Source organism: Synchiropus splendidus, chromosome 6 (assembly GCF_027744825.2).
Source record: "Synchiropus splendidus isolate RoL2022-P1 chromosome 6, RoL_Sspl_1.0, whole genome shotgun sequence".
Taxonomy (NCBI): domain Eukaryota; kingdom Metazoa; phylum Chordata; class Actinopteri; order Syngnathiformes; family Callionymidae; genus Synchiropus; species Synchiropus splendidus.
Window position 1 is genome coordinate 20292991 of NC_071339.1, and position 21668 is coordinate 20314658.

The 21668-nt window shown below is 42.1% G+C and overlaps 1 protein-coding gene across 2 annotated transcripts in view; it reads left to right on the forward strand.

Annotated features, from left to right (window-relative positions):
* The first annotated feature begins 504 nt into the window (after nt 1–504).
* The window catches only part of LOC128761224 (cadherin-22-like), a 190420-nt gene continuing 169256 nt past the window's right edge, over nt 505–21668 (forward strand). For both annotated transcript variants that reach the window (XM_053869302.1, XM_053869306.1), the window contains exon 1: nt 505–660. The gene's annotated coding sequence lies outside the window, so the exon portion shown is untranslated. The remainder of the gene's footprint in view (nt 661–21668) is intronic.

Here is a 21668-nt window from a genome sequence, read left to right on the forward strand (position 1 = left end):
ATGGATGAATAGGCTCCTCAGCCAAACAGACCGTTGTGCTGGTCACACCTGGAATCACATTTATGGCTGTTTGCTCAGTTCTGAGAGTGGCAGGTTTACGCCAGATCTAGTGGGTCTATTCATGCGCAACATCACATTGAACCAACTACCAACTGTTCTTTCTGTATTATTACTTTATTATTTCATGTGGATTGGATAAAACCCAACATTTGAGCTGAACTAAATAAACATATACTGCGCCTTTAATATGTTATCACCCTGAGACGTGGTCCGGGAGAGACCTGGCTCTCTCAAAACTGTAATTACTTTTCGTTTCAAGTAGTGACTCCGATGATGACCGCACTCCCATGTCTCTCTCTCTTACCGCCATCTCTCCCTCACTCATCGCGCGCTCTCTCTCTCTTTCTCTCTCCTCGTGTGCAGGTCCCCTCCATCACCACGAGGGGCTTTAACCACCGCTCACTTCTCTGACCGGCTCGGTCTGTTCTCTCCGAGTGCGCGCTCGAAGACTCCAGACGCGCAGCGCGGATGCTGACGGAGCGCACGGAGAACCCGCCCGCTCTCCGCTCACCACCAAAGGGGATCATATTGGTCTAATTCCTGGAGAAAGCAGCAAGTTGTCTCGGCTGATGTGCTTGTTTCTGCCGCCCGGTCACCAAGGTAGGACTTTGCATATTCAGTCGGAAAGTTCGGTTTTGGCGTTTGGACTCTCCTGATCGTATCGGGTTTCGGTCCAGTCCATCGGTAGGAGACCACACAGAGCTTCACTCCAGCGTGTAGTCTGTCAGACCTCTGTGCAGATTTCTCTCTTTTTCTTTTCTTGCACTGAGCTACGATCACAATTTCTCTCCGTCAACTTGCACCGCAGTGGAGCAGCGTGATCGGCGAGTGGCATCAATCCGACCTGTCCAGAAATCGTAAAGAACAAACCCTTATTGAGTTTTCTGCTCGCGGAACCTACTGGAGCAACATGCTGCAGCCTTCGAAGACGAGCGGAGAAGCGTGAAATCTCCAAAATGCGCACTTGGTTTCGAGGGCTGCAGCCACTTGATGCGCCGTCATTCGACCATTCTTCTGCTTTTTTTTTTTTTTTTTATAAGAAGGTAAAATCTGAAAAAAAGTTCATCAAAGAAAGGAAAATCAACAGTTTATTAAAGTACATTTAATATAAAATGCATTTTATTTGACATCATTGAGATCATTACCAACGCTTCCAAACAATTCGTTATTGTTTCCTGACTTCAGTCTGCTCCAAAAAAAAAACAAAAAAAACAAAACAAAACAACAGCTGTCCGTTGAGAAGTCCATGCGTGAGGCTCATATCAAAGCATATGATATGTGACCGCGGGGTTACGGAGCACTTAAGGCGCGGATATTACTGACTGACCTTGGCTGTGGTTGGGAATACTCAGGGGTGTCTGCAGTCTTGACCGTGTTGCTCTAAACACGGGCGCTCAACTGTACATGTGTGTGATGGCGAGTCTGACTCAGTTTACCAATTATCCCAGTTAATTGGCATGTGGGAAAACAAGGCAACAGTCTCTGAGGTCCAATCATACAATCAATGGCTTTAATTTTCCAATTAGACTGTGTTTTGCGGAGGAATCTGTCAGACCTCTGACCGTGAAGGAAGACCTTTGTTTGACCCTGTATTTCAGAAATTGATTTTCCCAGGCAATAAGGGAGGGGAAATGCGTTGTCTCGGAGAGATCAGCAAAGTTTGAGGTCAGTAGCTTGAAGTGTTGCTGAGCATGTCTCTCACAAGTATTACACAATATACAGAATTTTCTGGCTGCTGTTCCTGATCAAGATTTTCGCTGGAAGAAGTCCCAGTTCTCTCGGGCAGGAAGCCGTTTGAACAGTTGCCATTCTATCACAGGACGAGAGCATGAAGACAAGCAGGCTTTACTTCGCTGTGCAATGTAGGTCTCTAATTAATATTTGTGTTTGAACGGCATCTCAAGCAGTAAGGATTTTCATATACTGACACACTGGATAACACTGTAAATTACCGTGTTGCTGCCGCTGTTTTCATGACCTGCCAACTCAAGCTCACACTTGGATGGCAGTATAAAGGCAGTGATCTTCTGTTGAGAAGTGTTTCCCACCAGGTTTGTCGCGAGACAATATGAATCCATATGCCATTCGTTGGGCTGCAACTGGATGCTTGCAATTAGCCGGCCGAGCCACCAGAGAGAAGGAAAGAGTTGTTTGTGTTGTCACGGCAGCGTTTGAAAGCAGTGGATTTCGGCGAGTGGAAAAGAACATCTGTGATTTTTGGATTCATGTTCAGGTGGAGGATTTCAAGCATCACCCTACATGAGTGAGGGAAAGATGGAGTGTGAGCTCGACAGATGGATCAGTGCAGTGCCTTGTCCGCAAAGTGGTGACCAAAAGAAGATCGTGCCAGAAATTAGTTTTCTGCGCAAGCTGGACTCTCTCTTTCAAGATAGGTTGAGGAGCTCAGTCACCTGGGAGACACTCTGCTGATCCACTCAGAGAGAAGCCAGTTGAGGTCGGGCACCTCTTCCGGACCTGTCCTGGAAGTCTGGGTCTTTGTCACTGTAACTGATATTTCACATGTGCACAGCACAGTTTTCAAACATGTCAAAGAGGACAGACTTGGCTGGCTTCATAGATGTGGCGAGTGGCACTGAAACATTGACAAGTCAGGTAGAGTGGAGATGTGGGGGTGTGGATGTATCTATCTATCTATCTATCTATCTATCTATCTATCTATCTATCTATCTATCTATCTATCTATCTATCTATCTATCTATCTATCTATCTATCTATCTATCTATCTGTCTGTCTGTCTGTCTGTCTGTCTGTCTGTCTGTCTGTCTGTCTATCTATCTATCGTCTATCTATCTATCTATCGTCTATCTATCTATCTATCTATCTATCTATCGTCTGTCTATCTATCTATCTATCTATCTATCTATCTATCTATCTATCTATCTATCTATCTGTCTGTCTATCTATCTATCTATCTGTCTATCTATCTATCACATTTTACATTTACTATACTTCTGAATAGTGACAGCAGACTGCGCTGCAAGTGGCGCTGTGATGTGCTGTATTAGATAACCACAATTGGTAAACCCAAGTTTGCAGCCTGAGATGCAAATGATCGCTGATGGCGTGTCAAAACTAGTCCCTTCCTTAATAGCCCATTTTTGAATTTTGAGTGTGACACATTTTATTTTTTTAATTTTTTCTTCATGACCAGTTTAAGTCACCAACTAACTCATTTGCATGCCATTCTGTTGAAAGATCTATCATGAGGCTAGTGATGGAACATAATGCCTGCTAAAACTAGTATGTAAAGTGAGCTCTGTTCTGCTCCTGAACATCCCTCTTTAAATGCAGATCTGAAAAACCAGAGGTCTTAAATCTCTGTCTAAAGTCGACCTGGGAGTGGTGAGAGAATATATAAGGGCGGCTCTTACCAAATGAAAGAGAGCTTGACAGCCAACTGCCCATTACGGACATGTATCTGCCTCATGTGCTGCAGTCCTCATTTATCCAGCCGGTGGTCTAACCAGCGTGTACATTACGAGGGCCATGTAGCAGTAACTCAGATGGCAGACTGGGCTGATTGTGATTTATGTACCAAAAGTGAATGCATTACTGCTTCTCGAGTCTGTGCCAAGTCCAAGCAGGCGTTTTCGCACATTTGTTATACACACACAAGCGCACTAGCCGACATAAATCAAATTGCATTGGCTTGGGCTCCTTTTTTTCTGCTGGGTATCTCACCGCCAACCCTCACCCTGCTTAACATTGAACTCTGACACGTAATGATTTACATTATATGGAGTAAACCGGCTCACACACAGACCTCCTCCAATATTTGTCCCCACTACATCACTGGCGGGAGCTCGCACGTTCACTGCAGCTCCTGAAAATCGTTTGCACCAAACAGTTGTGTGGCATTGATTACCGCTTACCAAGCCGGACCATTAATGTATTGTAAAAGGAAAGGTGGTTTTGATGGAGGCAGAGAGATGTGAGCGCGGACTGCAGACAGCGGAGAGCGTGGACAGTGACAGTAGAGATGACTGATATGGAGGTAAAGCCAGGGATCTGGGCGCCTGGTGGAGAAGGGACAGGATCAGCCTGTTAATTGATCTGGACATGTGGCGGCTTAGTTCATACTTGGGCGGCTTAGTAGACTCTCCAACAGCAGCAAATTATTCCAGTCACACTCCTCGCTGCTCACACACCTGCTGCCGTGTTGCTGGTCAGGGACGTTGAAGCCTTTAGTCCCTTCATTAGCCCCTTCAGGCGTTGACTGCATCAACCGAATTAACTCCAGAGCTGTGTGATGGAATCGTGCCGTAGTCCCACATTGAGGCCTGTGGACACACTCCCATGTATGATTTTCCGGTTCTGTGTGCACCTGATTTCTAGCGGAGGTTTGGAGGCGACACTTTGATCCTACAATTTGAGAGGACCGGGGCTTTTTCAGGGGAAACTCAAAAAAGTATTTGATGCTTCTCCCTGGGATGAAATAGACTTTTATATTACGCAGACCTGCGCCATTGTAGTGAGTGTTGCGGTTTCTATGAAACCTTATTCCTCCTGTTACACCATTCATCCAACACCTATACATATATTCCTGCTTTCAGAGAAGTTACTCATGTCGGACCGATGTATCCAATCCAAAACTAGGATTATTTTTTTCTTTTTTGAACATGCTGTGTGACGACTCAAGCAAGGCCTCACAAGTAGATGATAAGTACACATACAGGAAGATCCCCATCACCGACTTTAGTGCATAGAAGTGCTTGATCTGAGGTTGTCGGGTCTCATTGTCATGCTCAGTCACTGAGGGGGTGGACCCAGGAGCCTCTGATACTTCGGACACTTCTGTGATACTAACAAAACGTGACAGATAACGGTTGGTTCGGTTTTTCCTTTCGTATATATTATATGTTTTTGTCATATAGGGACCCCTAGTGGTGAAGTTACAACCCCCCGTAAAAAGTGAAAATCTACAATTTGGCGCCTTTCATTGTCAGGAATTCAACCCAATATGCAGCTGTTTATTCAATACCCTTTGTTAGAGTTATTACTAAACTTGGCACTATTTAAGCACAGGTTTGTCTCTTGGTTCTCGCCCACTCACTTGCCGACTCGCTGCCCAGCCCAGGAATCAACTTTTGCTTCTACATCTTCTGCTTTAGTTCATGTTATTTTGCATAGACATTATCACCTCTGCAATGAGGGTTGCGTTTTTGAGAATGTACTAACAGTTATTATGTTTGGTGGTGTGCTTTAATACCACAGACTCGAGGTAGTGATGAAGTCTGTCTTTCTATATATCCATCCATCGACAGTCTGTATCTATCTTCTGGGTTTCTGGATTTTTTTGAAACACAAAACTAAAAACTAAAAAAAAATAAAAATAACAAAACACAGAACGGAATGCAGCCAAAAAGACACCATAGAGAAACAATGAAACCGACAGGAAAGTTTTGACAATGACTGAATTGGTGACAATAAAAAAAAACATTTGTTTCTAATTGTGAGGCGCAATTCTCTCTCTTATTATGACATTTCTTTCTGAGTTTTTTCAGTGAAAAGATGCTGAATGCCGCCAATGTTCAAATCCACCTCCATGATACGTTATGTGTTATTTGTTTCGATGTTTCCACTTAGTTTCAATACGTTTGATAACATGAGAGTTCATTTTTAAAATTAAAATTTCAAATTTTTCCAATGGTGTGGCGGCTGTCAGTGAAGTCGTGGACACCCTGTAAATACTGCGTATACGCGCTGCACCAGAACGTTCACCTTTACCTCAAAATTGCACTAGGTTGTGCGTGGGACTTCCGGATGCTGCTGCCACCTCCTGTCCCATCGAGCTCATTTGAATGTGACTACCAATGACGTCATGGCCATTTCATGTGACAGACCAAAAAAATGACTTGCTGCCAATAGCTGCCACTAACTTTCCTTCAGAGGGAGCATTTTTCAGTGCACCGATTCCAGGTGCACCAACACGTGCATGATGGAGGTGTCAAAATGAGATTCTGCTGATGGATGGAAAATTTCAGCTTAAAAGATTTCAGGCGCAAATCCCTACAAAATATTCTGCGCTCAGCGCTGGAGCACTTCTGTGCACGTTTAGCTTAAACATGGACATTTGGGGTGAAATATTAAAATGCAATTCATTCATGATAAAAACTTTTAATTATTAAGAATATTATTTTACACCCCAAAGAAACTGGATGAAAATCAAAATATATTGATTATATGTTCTGTTTGTCATTGAAAAATAAATATAATGTGTCTGTTCTGTCTTCACAAAAAAAAACAAAAAAAAAACAAAAAAAAACAGTATAATACATGAAATGGAAAGTTTCTTCAACATAGTTAAATCAGTTTTTGCAGTAATGGATATTTCTTTCTAATCTTTAACTTCCCATCAGTGGATGGCTGTTCACATTTCAGTTCTTTCCTCATTTCTTGCTGGTCGGCTGTTTCCATGTTGACAGGAATCTTCAATCCTCAGGTGGTCTGAGCTTTGCGCTCAAGGCACTGTAGAGGAAAGAAGTGAGCATGAAGAGACCTGGATCGCCATGGTTCACACGTTCTGCTGTGACCCTGGCGACTGGGCTGTTAAATGATTCTTCTGATTTTGGCGGGGGGAGTTGCTGCCAATGTAGAATGGCTCATCCTCCGCAAATCTACCACCGATGTCAAATAAAGTTTTCATCTGGAAGAGATTTGACTGAACAAGACGCTCGGAAATAAAGCGAAGATACAATTATCTTCCTTTTTGTTTGTTTATCTCATATTGAAATTATGCATCCGACCCAATAGGACGGCAAGGCTTTGGGGTCATTTTAACAAGTAAACAATCTTCACTCAATAAAAGTTAATTGTATTCTCAGCTCGGCTTTGCCAGCAAATATGAGTTTTGACTCCAGATGACAGAGGGGGAAATCTCCTGTTTTTTCAGCTGGCGCCTCATCCCCCCGATTATCTACAGGCAGTGCGAGGTGACATTTTCCAGAGTGATGATGCTCATTGACGAAGAGTGTCCCTGAAATGAGAGTTATGATGAGCTGTCAGTTTCAAAGGCATACAGAGACGCCCAGGGATACACTGGGGATCAAACAAAACGCCAGGAATCAAGACCACAAAACATTGTACATCAGTGAAAGCTTGTTTGAGTGGGTGCAGAGCCAAACTTTGTTCTGGTTCAGCTCCTTGATGCTTTCAAAGATCAGTCTTCTCACTAGAAGTAAGATTTTTCGAGTTTGTGTTGGCTAAAACACAAATCGACGCTAGTTTCTCTGGTTTCTTCAATGGCAAACAGAAGTTTTTAAAAAAACATAAATATTCAGTCAGTGTGAAAGTGTTTTTTTTTTTTGGTTTTTTTTTCGTCCATAAGTGCTCTTCAATAGAAGAGCTCTTCAATGTCGCTGAGGAAGTTTGGATCAGCTTTATCTCATAATGGACCCAAATGTCATTTTGAACTGACTGTCGTGTTCAGAAGGGAAAAAACTGGTCTCGGGTTTAGGCTGGAAACCTCAGAAGTTGGCTTGAGCTTGTGAACCCTGGCATCATCGGTGGCCGTCTTTTTCCACAGTCTCGTCTGCAAAGATATGCATCATATGCACATTGCCAGATGCTTTTGATGTCTTCGCATGATCATAACTTGCAATCTTGATTGTTGGATGAAAGCAAATACTTTCAGAATATCACTGTGGCTTTTCATTTTGTTGGTGTCTTGTTCACTTCTGCCACTTTAATACAACTTAAACTTGGATGAATGCAGGCTAGTTTGACAGAAAGTATCCAGTATGCCTTCGCTTCCAGAACCAGAACCTGGTACCGGTGTGAAAGACCTCCTTGTGGCCTTTGTTCTATTCGCTCCATTAAAACCATTTTACGGAGTTTCAACTGTCTAAGAGCAGAAGATAACAGTTTACACCTTCAGTGAACCACTTACTGATGTCATTCATCAGTCAGAGTATTTAATACCTTAGAATTCAAATGGTGGTAATTTTCATACCGTCATATCACATAACACACTTCTTCCAGGGCTGATCATCTGCCTGAGGATTAAAAATACACCGTCAGACAGAGATGAGAGTGAGAAAAAAACAGTGAGCGAGAAAGAGGTGAAGTATCAGAGAAGCCTTCACTCGGAAGCCAAATGTCTGTTGCTAGGCTGCATTAGCAGGCGCTCAGTGGAAAAGCTTGGAGGGTAATTTTGACAAATACACAAATTTTGGTTGATGTTTGTTTATTCAGCCATTGTCTTATCCTCTTATCCCTGCTCGAGGAGCCGGGGTGCTGGAGTCTGCCCGGCATAGACTGTATACACCGCAGGGAGAGACTCTTGACTTCTTGCCAGGTTACAGATGGACTTGCTGTGATAGACATTTGCTTGCATGCGGAGTCACATGGAGAGGAGACACTGTGACCCATTTGTTGTTCATTGCAGCAATCTCTATTTTTTGCAGTTGTATCTGCTTGATGCCCATTTCACACCTGAAATGTATGGTGAATATTAAAGCTTCGACAAAACACATTGATAATGAATTAGAGTGTTCCATTTAAAATTGCTCAAAGTAGTTGTCAACTTTATGACCCGACTCAAGCCTGCTTGAGAATTTCAGCATGATCTCTGAAATGAAGTCTGGCCGCCCACCCAGGGAAGCTCATTACGCGTGCTTCTATCTGCGATTGCTTCCTTTTGTTAATGACCCACAGTTCTTGGTTGTAGGTTTGAATGTCATTGATCAAAGGCGGCAGGGCTTTGTCTTCTGGTGAGCTCTACTTATGAGAATTGCTGGATAATAACACCAACATAATCCACAACACCACAGCTTCCTTCTTTTACATGACTCAGTCAGAACTAGACCCAAATACTGCTTTTTTTCCATCAGTATAGGAGCATCGTGGCATTTGAGGCAGAAGATCAAAGCAACGCAGTCATCGATTGACTGTTTCATAATGTATATTCCCCAGGTGGGAGACAGATGAGCACAGAATGCAGGAGCTTTAATAACCTTGGTGTCTGTTTCCAAGTTAAGACGTGGCTGACAGCAAACATAAAAGTTAGGAGTAGCTGGCTTCATGCATCCATTGAGAAGTTTGCATTCACCGATCTGCTGCGTTGGTGCTTTTGATTTGGCATCTTTCAGCTTCGCTAATTACTAAAGCTTTTTAAAAATGTAGAATGCAATAGCTTGGCAACATTTGCAGAAAATGGAAGGGTATTTTATTTTCCATTGAATCCCATTCAGTAATTGATTATAGTTGCAAGCCAGGGCCGGGGAACACTGGTGTAGATGACCATCGATGCTCAGTCAAGAGGGGGATCTGGCCTGCCAAACCATACAAGTGTCGTCGGGCTGGTTGGCTTGAAGCAAAGACCTTCAGGCCCAGAGCTCCATTATCAAACCAGTCGCCTTCCTGCTGTGAAAATGCTCTGGTTCTGATGAGGAGTACCATGTCATATGTCAATCACAAGTGTGAGTTGACCACAGAAATAAATAAATAAAGTCAATAGGGATGGGCAACATAGCCAAAACAATTCACCAATAAATGTTTCCATTCTGCGATAATGATAAAAAAAAACAAAAAAAAACGATGAAAGACTACGGTCACCATATTCTCTTTTGACAGCTCTACTATTTTATCTCTGCTCTGCATTACAGGCATCCGTCACCAATAAATGTTTTTGGGCTGACATACATAAGTGTAGAGGAATGTCTGTCATAGAAACTAGTGTTTGTTACGTCACTGTGTTCTGCCAGTTTCATTTTGGGGTTAAATTCTGGTTTTTAGGGATGTGACTGCTCTGAGATGTTTGTTGCGAAAGATGTGCTGGTGCTAACATTTCAAGTAATCGCTGAAGATAGTACTTTTGTACTTTTTCCCCAATAGACAGTTGTCCAGTTGAGAAGCAGTGTTTGCCTGCTTTCAGTTCATCGCACACTTGTGTTTATCAACTTCATTGCAAGGTGTTAACTTGTCATTGTGTGGATCGCTTTCAGCTGCAAGTTATCGCATATTCCCAGATGTCCGTCAAGCATCTGGCCTCACTGTAACATTTCTTACAGAGACAGAACTAACACTATTGTCTTGGCACTTCACCACCTCCATGTTGAGATGTACCCGACATGGCTGTCTCGGGGGTTCGATGGCACTCCAGTCGATGTGGATAGACTGTTATTGCAGGTCACTATATTATTGTAAGTGCTCAGTTATTTTTGGAAGCTTTCTTCTGAAGAGTCCTTTTTGTGTAGAGTTTATTTGTTCTCTCAGTGGATTTCCTCTGAGCTCCCCTTCTGCAGTCAAAAAGCATTGGTATATTGTAGGGATGGTCGATATAGACAAAAAAAGTTATCGCGATAAATGTTGGCATTTCAGTGATAATCATCACGATAAATACATTTTCATTCTATTCCATGTGTTGGACACGCTACAGTCTCTCTTGAAACTGTCTTATGATGACACACTGCTCTGCCAGTTTTATTTAGGGGTTAAATTTCTCCGTCTGTCTGCTGTATCTCTCGCCTCCTTACTTTAACTATGGACCAGTCTGGACACATTTTCTAGATCCTAGAGAAATATTAGAAATAATGTGAATAAATGATCACTTAGTCATATTCTATTCCCCAAATCATTATACAAACTGTGTGTGATGAAAAACCTTTCCACAATTCTCTCTCCCAAAAAGGTTGTTTTTCATCGCCTTATCGAAGATTTCGCTATTACTTTGACTGCTTTAGAATTTGTTGATGGTCCCTAACTGATGCCGGGTTGTAGTATTAGAGCTGCCTGTGAGAGTGTGTCCGCCATCACACAGAAGAGGACGCGGCCGCCAATATCGGATCGGAGGTCTGTCCAATATCCAACCATTTTCACCACAGTGTTTCCAGCCCAGCGGGAGACCCTGCATGACCATATGAGGACCACTCCATCTAAGCGCAGATCCAGAGACTCAGAGTCGACCAATGTCATCGTCAAAGGTTTCCTGTATTCCTGTAAAAATACGTTTAAAAGTACGATCGAGAACCACCACACTCTCCACAGCGGTCACACGCCGGTGTCTGCAGTCAAACGCCACGGAGCTGCAGAGCGCGGCGCGGCGTCACAGTCTCATCATGTTCGTGTATGCAAGTCCAACGCAGCGAGTGAACCACGTGTTTTTATCGAATTTATCGTGGGATGCAGAATTGTCATCGTGGAGATTGTGTTTGCCGGTATGTCGTGTATGATAAGTTATCACCCTATGACCAGTGATGGGCTTGGGACTGGTTGGATATTTCCAATACAAAACGTCTGCTTCTCGTTCACACTTTCACACGACTTCAAATGTGTCAGTCAACAGACAGCACCTGTGAGATGCCGCTGAAAACACAAGCAACGCAGGGCCTGTGGCTGCACTTTTGTATTTGATAAGCTGCAGGTGAGAGCAGGCTGACAGCTACTTTGTCTCAAGTCAGAAAGAGGAGAACAGCAGGTGCGTGGCAAATGGCAGCTGAAGAAAAACATTTAAATGGATATCATCACCCTTTGGGGCAGTAATAACTTTTTTATAACTGCATTAAAGGGGACACCTTCTGTGTGAAAGTGTGCTTTCTAACGCGACACCGTTGGAAAAACAAACCCTTAAGTAATTGTGTCTGTGTTTACCCTCAAACCTCATTTATAGTTGCGATGGAAGCATACTAATATTGATGTCACCGTGAGATGTTAGTTTGCCGGAACGAGGTAAATTACTTTTTTTTCCCTTCAAATATGCATGCGTTATATAAAGTAGCATTAAAGCTTTGGTGTCTTTTCACTGCTTTCCGTTAGCTCACAAACATAGACGCCATAAAAGGATCACATTTTTTTTTAAGTTGTTACGCCTCTGCTGAATTATGTATCGGCTACACACTCTCGGGGATAGTTGTACATTTTTACTAATGGTGTTAGCGTTTGCTGGGTGAAATGTGTTTACGGAGACCCGTGGAAGGAAAAGCAGGCGCACATGAAGAGACGTGTGAATACACATCCTGCACATTTAATGTAGCCCCCTGCTGGATGCGTCTAAACATTCAAAGCCCTGAAGAAAAGTTGTGTGTAGTTTAGAAGTGCAGCATGTATATTCCGAACTGATATTTTGTTGAAAGATTGTTTTATTGCCGGCATGCACCGAACGTGCCTTTTTCATCATCACAAAATTCTGCAACGTTCAAGTCGTCCCACCATTTGGTTCTTTCCCTTTTTATGTGTCACGAGTTTCAGTCTCGCCGCATGTTCAAACAGAGGATTTATCGATGTGCTGTGTGGTTGGAGGCCATGATTCTTTTGCTTGGTTACATACAATGCAGACACCTGCTCAGTACTGACTGTCACCATCCGCAGAAGAAAGCAACAAAAGCGCCTGTGTTCTGTGCTGTATCTTCCACACACTGACATGACTTCTAAAGGCGTGCAGTGCAGGCAAGTCACCAATACTGAATCAAGATACAAGCAACCTGTTTGTGTGGTACGCAAGGATCTCAAATAGTGTGAAATTAAATGAACTCAAAGAAGTTTGTTGTTGTAAACAGTAAAGGTAAATGGTTTGTGATCGCCACATTCCAACGATACTGAGAGCAGTTGGCCTGGATTGGAATGTGTACTATTTAAGGCAAACATTCTATTTGGTTATTTCCACATGTATCGATGAGCAAACTGACATAGTAAAATAGCTAAATAAATGTTTAGATGGTGGGGTGTCGCTCAAACTCAACTCCCATTTCTCATGTGCCTCCCTTATGCTCTGGAGGTGTGGCTTCATGTTCTCCAAAAATGCCTATGGTACTTCTTGTCTTAGTTTCTCTGGAGACTAAAGTGTTTCAGTGGGCCAAATTAACATACAAGTAACATCCGAGTTATGACCGGGATTGGCTCCGACCAACTGGTTGACGCGAGGGTTATAGGTACTACTGTAGTGGTAGATCCCTCTGTGAGAGTGAGATGCTAGGATACAGTGCTACCATAATTGTGGTATGTGTTGCCAGTGCCAGACATTGAAAAAAAAAAACAAAAAAAAACAAAACATCTGTGGTCGTAAGTATGGGTGGACGTAAATCGAGCATGTCTTAAGTTACTTGTGCTAAATAATAATAATCTCACACAACTTTCGGGAAGATCCTATGAAGGTACAGACGGAACGCTACAGATGGAACATTGCTGGTCCATTTCTTTCTGCAATAAGAAGAATGTATATCCAGAGGAATTGACAGCTTAGGATGTCAAGAGTGCAGGTACATGCTAACCCTGTCTTTTGTCTTGAGATGCAAAGTAACTTAATAAGCGTTGCTTAGCCTCCATGTCTCTTGGTTGATGGTTGATGGTTGACTAAATATCCATCCATTTAGTCAGTCAAATACTGACTCCCGTCAAGTGACTTTTGCTCAAGTCAAAAGGCACGTTTCGCCTTTTGATACTTTTCCTGCGTTGGGAAGCGCGTCATGTACAGGGGCGCAGCTATGTGCTGGCCAATGGTAGCTGTGGCGCACAGTGGCGGTTCTAAGCACGGGGAAACATGGCAAGTGCCGGGGTCATCATTGTTTTGGTAGGCAGCATTAGCTCTGTAAAAAGACGACATCGCGGGGCCTTATCTATGTGTCACCTGCGCACCGCCGCCAGTATGGGGTGGCCTCCACTCATAATATTCTCACCCCGCCCCTGCTCACATAAAAGAAAGACGGAGGTTGGTGTTAGAGTTCGTCATGGGGTGGCACTCCTTTCTCTACCCCATTTAAACACCCATGCTTCAACATGCAACGCAGAAGGCTGCTTTGGCATCAACATGAGGCACTAAACTCACTTGATGATGGACACTATTCGATGCTTCGGGAGAGAGATCAGGTGGAAATATCAGCTGAGCACTGAGAGACATACTGTATGGTGATCGTCCCTGATGCAGATCCAGCACTCCAGTTTCAGGACCGTGTCTCAGTTATGCAGGACAAAGTGGCTGAAATTAGTTTTCCCAGCGAGATTGATTCTTCGAATCGCGGTTCTATTAAAAATCCTACAATGGCTTTTTCTGTCCAGAAGACTTGAGGATGGCTTCGAATTTTGATCTGGTACATCATCAGCATTTTGGCAGAGCTCTATTCTGGGGTACCATTTCCTCAATATCAGTTTTCCTGTTGTGTGTTTTGAGGATTCTTACATTTTCTGTCATTTTCATTTGTGCGTGGGCATGTGCGTGGGCAGGTGGCTTTTTTTTTTTTTTTTTTCCTACATCATTATGGCCGCCTATTTGAACAACATTTCCAAGAAATGACAAAATAAGAAATAATATGGCCCCTGACAAGAGATTAACGTCTTCTGGAAACTCCTTTGTTTTTCGACCCTCATGCATATATTTGGAATTTAATGCTCCATACACTGTCCTTTTCTTCGCTCCCATTACTTTTTTCATTTTTTTTAATTTCATCATCATGTTCCCTGACTGTGTTCAGCTGTGCATTAGGAGATCTCATTTGAGGCCGCCTCGTCCTCCTGTTTTCCGTCTAGGGTTGGCATAATAACTCACTTAACATGTGCGTCGACTGGTTTTATAGAGATCATATGGAAGCAATGCTAATGTTTCTGCAGTATGTTTTGCAGCCCACATCTGGCTGCTCACATACATTTTTCAGGCGCCGCTGCATGTCTGCAAACTCTTCTTTTTCCTTATGATTCTATGCTCCCCCCCCTCAAGTCATCCATCAGCACTGAGCTCGGCATCGACCATCATTTATCTGTTTAATGACCGCAGCGGTGCCATGTTGAATCATTAGCACTGAAATTACTGATGACATATTAAAGTTAATCCTACTGTCCATTTTAAGCGCTGGTGGAAAGGTCTCATTTCTAGATATTATCGACTGCTCCATTCACTCGATCTTAGTCAAAGAAGCCTGTGTTTTTCTTGCCAACATTTAAGAATGCAGAGCTCTAAATGAAGCCATAGAAGGATAAGTGAGCTGTCTAGCATGGTGTAATTGTGTTTTCAATCTTGCATTTGTAATAGATGTATGTAATAGATTTTATTACATTATAGATATGTAATAAAATACCAACACTGGAATCCCCACGCAAGACATCAAAATAACCTGGTGCTGTTGGGCTCTTTTTAAAAAAAATATGATTTGTTATTTATTCATTTGGCTTTTAATAATTGATTTATTTGTATAGTAGTGTGAACGGATTCCAATATTCATTTCCAGAAATGGTGCTAATTAAACATGGAACACATCATTTGGTGGGGTTCCAGTATTTGGAACGTTTGAGAGCTTCATCTCAATGGGGCCGGAGAAAACACTCTCACGGACGTCTCCTTGCCCGGTCAGGTTCTGCACTCTATGAGTGGTTTTCAAGCCGCATCTTTGGATTATTCTTCTCCTGCCACCTTCTTGTCTTCCCTCAAGTTTTACACATCCACAAAGATCAGAATCTTGGATCCCTTGGAGCTCAAGCCAGTAAACTTGGTTAGATAACATCTGCTGTCTGCCAACATGGTTTGGAGAGTTTCCCGTCCAGCGTGCTGGGACGTCTCTGCTAACTTCGCCGTTGACAGGATTCTGAAACATAGATGACTTGCACTTTCATATCAGGATTTATGACGGCTTGATGTGAGATAACTCTGAGCCGCTGCTGCGCTGAATGTAATTTTCAGATTGTGGGATGAAATAAAAGACCTTGCAACTGTGTAACGTTCTCTGGAAGTTAAGCTCGAGAAACAATACCAGTCTGTGGTGCTGGTGTTGTATGGAGGAGGTCCCTGAGTTGGTGTTATGGAGGACTTTATGAGGGATGAGAAGTGTTTCATGATAGATATATGAGTGAATTGGACAAATCAAAATTCTTCTGATTCATTTTCCAGAGATAAAATTATTATTATTATTATTATTATTATTATTATTATTATTATTATTATTATTATTATTATTATTATTATTATTATTATTATTATTATTATTATTGCATCAAATCAATTATTTAACATCTGAAAGAAATTCAAGAAAATCAGATTTGTATAGTCAAATTTACACTTATATCTTATAAAATGTGATGAGTTACTTTGAGTATTGCACTTGACCAAATTTAAAAACAAGATCCTTTAATTTCAACTTGAGTCATTCTAGCTAGTGGAGATAAGAGAGACTGCCTGGACTTGCCATTCACAGAGGATGACTTGTATTTCAGAGCACACAGAATAGCTTTTGGTTCAGAGCAAATCATAGTTAAAGCCTGACAAACCAAGACAAATGATCTCTTTGCTCAGGCACAAGATACAATGACTGTGGTCAGTTGTGGCCATTGCATCAAAAGTATCAGTATGGAAGGATCAAATCCAATTTCTGGTGTATGACTTCCGATCAGGGGTCGCCAGGGCAAGTCACCTAAACCTGTCTTGATCATCATTTTGTCATAGTTATTCTAGTCATTCACGACAACCATGACCCTCAATGGTTGACTTCTTACTTCACCTCCAAGCTTCGCTTAGACCTGCAACAGAGCTGCGTCTTCCCATCAACTGCACTGTGAGATGAACTAATTCAAACCATGTTATGTAAGTTCTGATCTGTTCGAAGAGGCAGTGTGTGGATGTCCTCTATTCCAAGAGGTTAAACCCGAAATCCGTACTCATCCTCGGGGTTAAGCAACACAAAAGGATGGGATTTTTGCCTCATTGTTCCAGTAATCATTTTTCCTATCGAAACATTTCAGTTCTGCTGAAAAAAAAAAAAGATCCACATTTCGCAATACTGTCTCCTGTTTGGCACCGCAGCTGTGTTAAATTCCTTATATATTCATAAGTTTCATATGCTACTGCCTCTTTGTAAGCGCTGTAATTAATTTACACAATTTTTCTGCTCTGACAATTTCACAACATGAAGTCACCACAGCTGTTTTTAATGGTGCACAGCTGCATGCGTATGGATCGGTAATCCGGGACTTGCTGGGATTTGTACTGATAATACATATCTGCGCACAGATTAAACTACTGTGCCACATGGACTGATGTGTGCATGGCCAAGTTGCCACGGTTCCGAGCCGGTCGGATTCTCCTCTCTTTGTTTCTGTAGTATAATGAGCTTTGTAAGATAATACCCAGGAGACCTAACAATACTACTGAGCTGCGGGATTGAGATGCTGTCCCAGTTCACATCAGGGCTTTGAGTTTCACTGGGGAAACCACAGAAAAACCTAGATTTTCCCGCAAATGGTATTAATCGCAGTCACACTTGTTTTTGCTTCAATCCGTTTGAATTGGTTTCTGAGAATATCAGCACATTTTTGGGGTGCGACACTCAGTGTCCAAGATCATTTCTTTGAATTCTCAGCGCAAATGCAACTTTTCTCTGGTGCAGTTAATTCAATGTCTAACTTTGAATCTGTATTCTAAACAATATCGTTTCAAAAATGTCCCCATTGTGGTGAGAATAAAAGCAATCTAATCTAATCTAATCTAATCTAATGATTTATTCGACTTCTTCTTCAACCAACTGAGATCCATCCATCCAAAAACAGTGTATGTGCATGCACTAAAACGGCGTCATAAAAGGCGGACGGGGAAAACGTCGGACTGTAATTTGGCGAGCGAACTCCCTGCACTCCAGTGTCAGAACACGCTGCTTCCTTCTTCAGTGCTCAGTGAAAACACAGCTTCCCTTTCATCTCTGGGTTTTATTATCAGTGTTCTCTAAATTAATTTGCATCGTGAATGTAGTCACATTACAAGAATTTATGCCCCTAAACGCTTGTCTGGTGAAGCTGATGAGTAAGTAATGTCACAGTTTCTTTTTTTTTCTGTCTTCGTAGAAGAAAGTGTCAGTTGTGTTAACTGTGTTGGATTGAATTCCGGATGCTTTTTTATCGCAAATGTGTGTGTGATTTATAAAATTTGAACTTGTAAGTTTGGGAAACTGTGTTGTTCTTCTTATATGTGCTTAACCTATGGTTTAGATAGAATATGAATATATATTGTATTATTGTTCAAATCATATACAGGAGGGTTGAAAAATGAGACAATTATTGATATATATTTAGTATTTTTGCTGCATTTTATTTTTTCCTCTTACTGTTTTTACTTCTCACATGTTTTATTATGAGTATGAGTGGAATATTTCTTTTTTTGAACTTCAATAACATTTTCATCTGATCTTTTTTATTTTTTATTTTTAAATAGCTGTTTTAAAACACGCGAAATGAAGCAAGCTGAAATGGTTGGAGGCCGCCTCCTATGTCAAAGGTGTCTATAATAATGGAACACGTTTGAACTGCTCTGTTTCAGTACTGGAATTTGTAACTGTTTAAAATAATGTTTCACAGTATCATCACAACTGAGATGTGAGCTCCATCTGAGAACTGGAGCAACGTTGATGGGTTCTCTATGACGTGAAAAATGAGAAGGGAGCCTGAAGGCAGAAATTTTTTGGCTGGTCAATTTCCATTTCTACCCTGATCAATAGCGATGATGTCAGTTGCATAACCAACTTATTAAAATCACAGAGAGTTGCAGACAGAAGCCAGACATTCAGCAGATGCCAGATACACTCTTAAGAACAGTCTTTTATGGACAACATCAATGCTTACCTTCGGTCTTCGCAGTCAGGCCATCATCGCTGAATGTCAGAGTTAGATTTAAAAACAAAGATGAGTCAAACTAAGAAAGTAATTCGAGGGGGCAAAGATGTAAACAACTGATGCATATGTTAATGCGTTATCAGAGAATATCATGAATATGCATTGCAAATAAAAAATGCATCATTGAGTCAGTCACGTGATGCTCAGGAAAATTCCTATGTTTTTGGATTATGTGGCGCATATATGGTCTGTAGGAGTCAGTAGCACTCAAATCTCATGTGGGTGAGAAGCTTCTTATCAGATTAAAAAGGAACTGTCTTGACTTGTTGCCTTCAGGTTTCATGTGTCATAAAACTAGTTAGTGACACGAATCAGCTTGTTTTTGAAATGAAATGACAATAAAATGGATGAGAAAATGAATTTAAAATGGTTCACCTGCTACTTGGCTGGGAACCAGAGGAGCCAGGGAGGATACCGTGGAGAGGGAAGTCATGACCTATTTGCTCTGGCTGCTGCCTCCGCGACTTGACCATGGATTGATGGATCAAAACGTCATGCTTCATCGGAACGTCAGAATCAGCACCAGCTTCATTGACAATGTCAGTGAGGACCCCACCAACTAGAAAAGTGCTTCAGTAGATTGTAAACTAAAATAAAATAAAATACATTTAGTCACATTGATGACAGTAAGGCGGTCTCATTGATGTTGACGCATTAGCCTTTCCATTGAATCCGATGTTCCCTCACCCGCGGCATTTCCTTACGCTGTAAGCAGCTTGAATTAAGCAGCGGAGTGGCGCTCTGTACGGTTCCATTCTTGACTCACGGTGACAACGTTTCAGCACTGTCATTCCAGCTCATGGTCACACAAGCTTGGGTATTTCCCTTACAGCGCCACAACAAAGCTAAAAGTGAGCGCACACAATTGTCCTCATGCTAACCCCAGGGATTTAACTGAAACGTCTCAGCATTCACATGCAACGTGGAAGGCTGACTTCCGCCTCAACACTCTAGGTGTTCACTAAAGTCCACTGGACGATCGGCAATATGTGAAGCATCCGGCGTGTTTGAGGATGTTTGCACTTAATTCGAATCTCTTTTCAATCCTCAATGGGATGTTAAAAAATAAAGACATTTGACTTTGCTTAAACTGTCCCTGCTAACATATTAAATACATGCGTTATACTCCACAGTATGCCGTAGTGTTTTGCTGATAAATGTAAATCCTTGCAGACGGACAGCAAAGAAGATCTATACCAAACCACCTGCACCAGGAATTGGACTCCAGGCAGCGGCGTGAATCCGCCTGGCCTGTAATTGCCTTGCTATGGGAGACGTTGCATTCTGCAAGACGTTGAAATAGATAGCATAATTCCTTTCTGTGAGGGATGGGCTGTTTCTTACAGATCTATCAAGGGAGATGGTTCTGTTTGAGTGCAACTCCATGGCACCTGTGTTTATTTATGGACCAAGCTTGATGCGTCTGGAAGGTCTGTAATATAACTGATAAACAGGACAATTATGCCTCCGACTGCTTGGCTTGCATTGATAAGACCGTTCAGCCTGAGTCGCATCGCCATCCTTTAGTTGTAACAAATGATGTTCCAGCGTTCATGACTGTGTTACTGGGGATGATTCCCACCAACCCGTCGGAACAACCCACTGTCCAATCCTTTACTGTTATTTGTCAACCCACCTATCTGCCGCTACATCTACTGCCCACCAGTGGTTAAAGAGCCATTCCAAGACAAGCCGCTTCATTTGTGGAGCATAAACAGGAGCCATAAACGTCTTTATTCTGTGTTTGATCTCGACCACTTGGGCGCTAAATAGACTTGTCTCTTCACAGTTTCCGAGTGAGGGCTATTGTGTTGAACTTCCAATGAATGTCTTGTTTATACTCCATAGTTGCAGCAACGGTATATTAAAAAATGTACTTTTGCATCATACTCGTGCCAACCAAGTATTGTACAAAGGTTAGGAATGAATGTGTCATGGCTTCTCATGGTTGGACCCAAGTACAAGGTGTGCTAGTCGACGGTAGGCACTAAGGCGAAAGTAATTTAAGACTTCAATGAATAAAGACGAGACAATATACAGACAAACAGGTAAAGAGAACAAAAGGCGCCGGGACCAGAACGCGGACAGGGAACTTCCCATTGGGACTAGAGAAGAATCTGAAACGGAAAGAAGGCGAATTAGAATCAAGCCTAAATAACAAGGAGAAGACAAACGCACTCGGAGATAAGCTCACGAGGCCAAATAAACAAAAAGCGCTCAGTGGAAAACACACACCCGAGGATATAACTACGACAAAGAGAAATGAAAAGTGAGACTTGCAAAACGCTCACAAGAGGGTAGAATAGCGAAGGAGAGGAGAGAAACAGAAGCGGAGCGAGGAAGATCGTGGAACTAATGAACAGAATGAATGCTAAGACCGAAGTGTTAAACAGGAATTCTTGAAGTGTAAAACTAGAAAATCGTTTCTTACAGCGGAAAACTTTCGCTGGATGAATTATAAGTCAGACCTTCTGTGGCTACTCTTTAGATGCTTGCCCACTTTTTGGTGGCAAGGTGAAACTCAAGTGCTTCCTTAGTTTTCCATCACTGACTGTTCTCCGCAATGCAAGTGCAAACTGCAACATATGTTATTCAAGCATGTCAGATAAAATGTGTACGTCCAGTGCTGGTTTCCGACATTTAAAGCAACTAAAGCTGATGCTTTCCAACTGCAGCGTGCTGGATACAGTGCTACAGTCAGGCGTTGTTGGAACATCCAGTTTGGCAAGCCTCTTAGCGAAACAATGTGGACGGAACAGCAACACGATCTGGGGCGACAGTTACATGAAATTGTTACATTGCTTTGATTGTATTGCGTTTTATTGTTGCTCTTCTTTCTGAAAGCAACATGGTGCGGCATAAGACTGTATGATGGTCATTTAAACCATTGTCATCACAATGCGCGCGTATGCAATCGTGACATCGCATGGATGTGCAATATTTTTGGTTTTAATTTGGACTTTACAACTTTTATTTAAGGTCATTTAAGGAACGACTCTGCAAGAGATGAA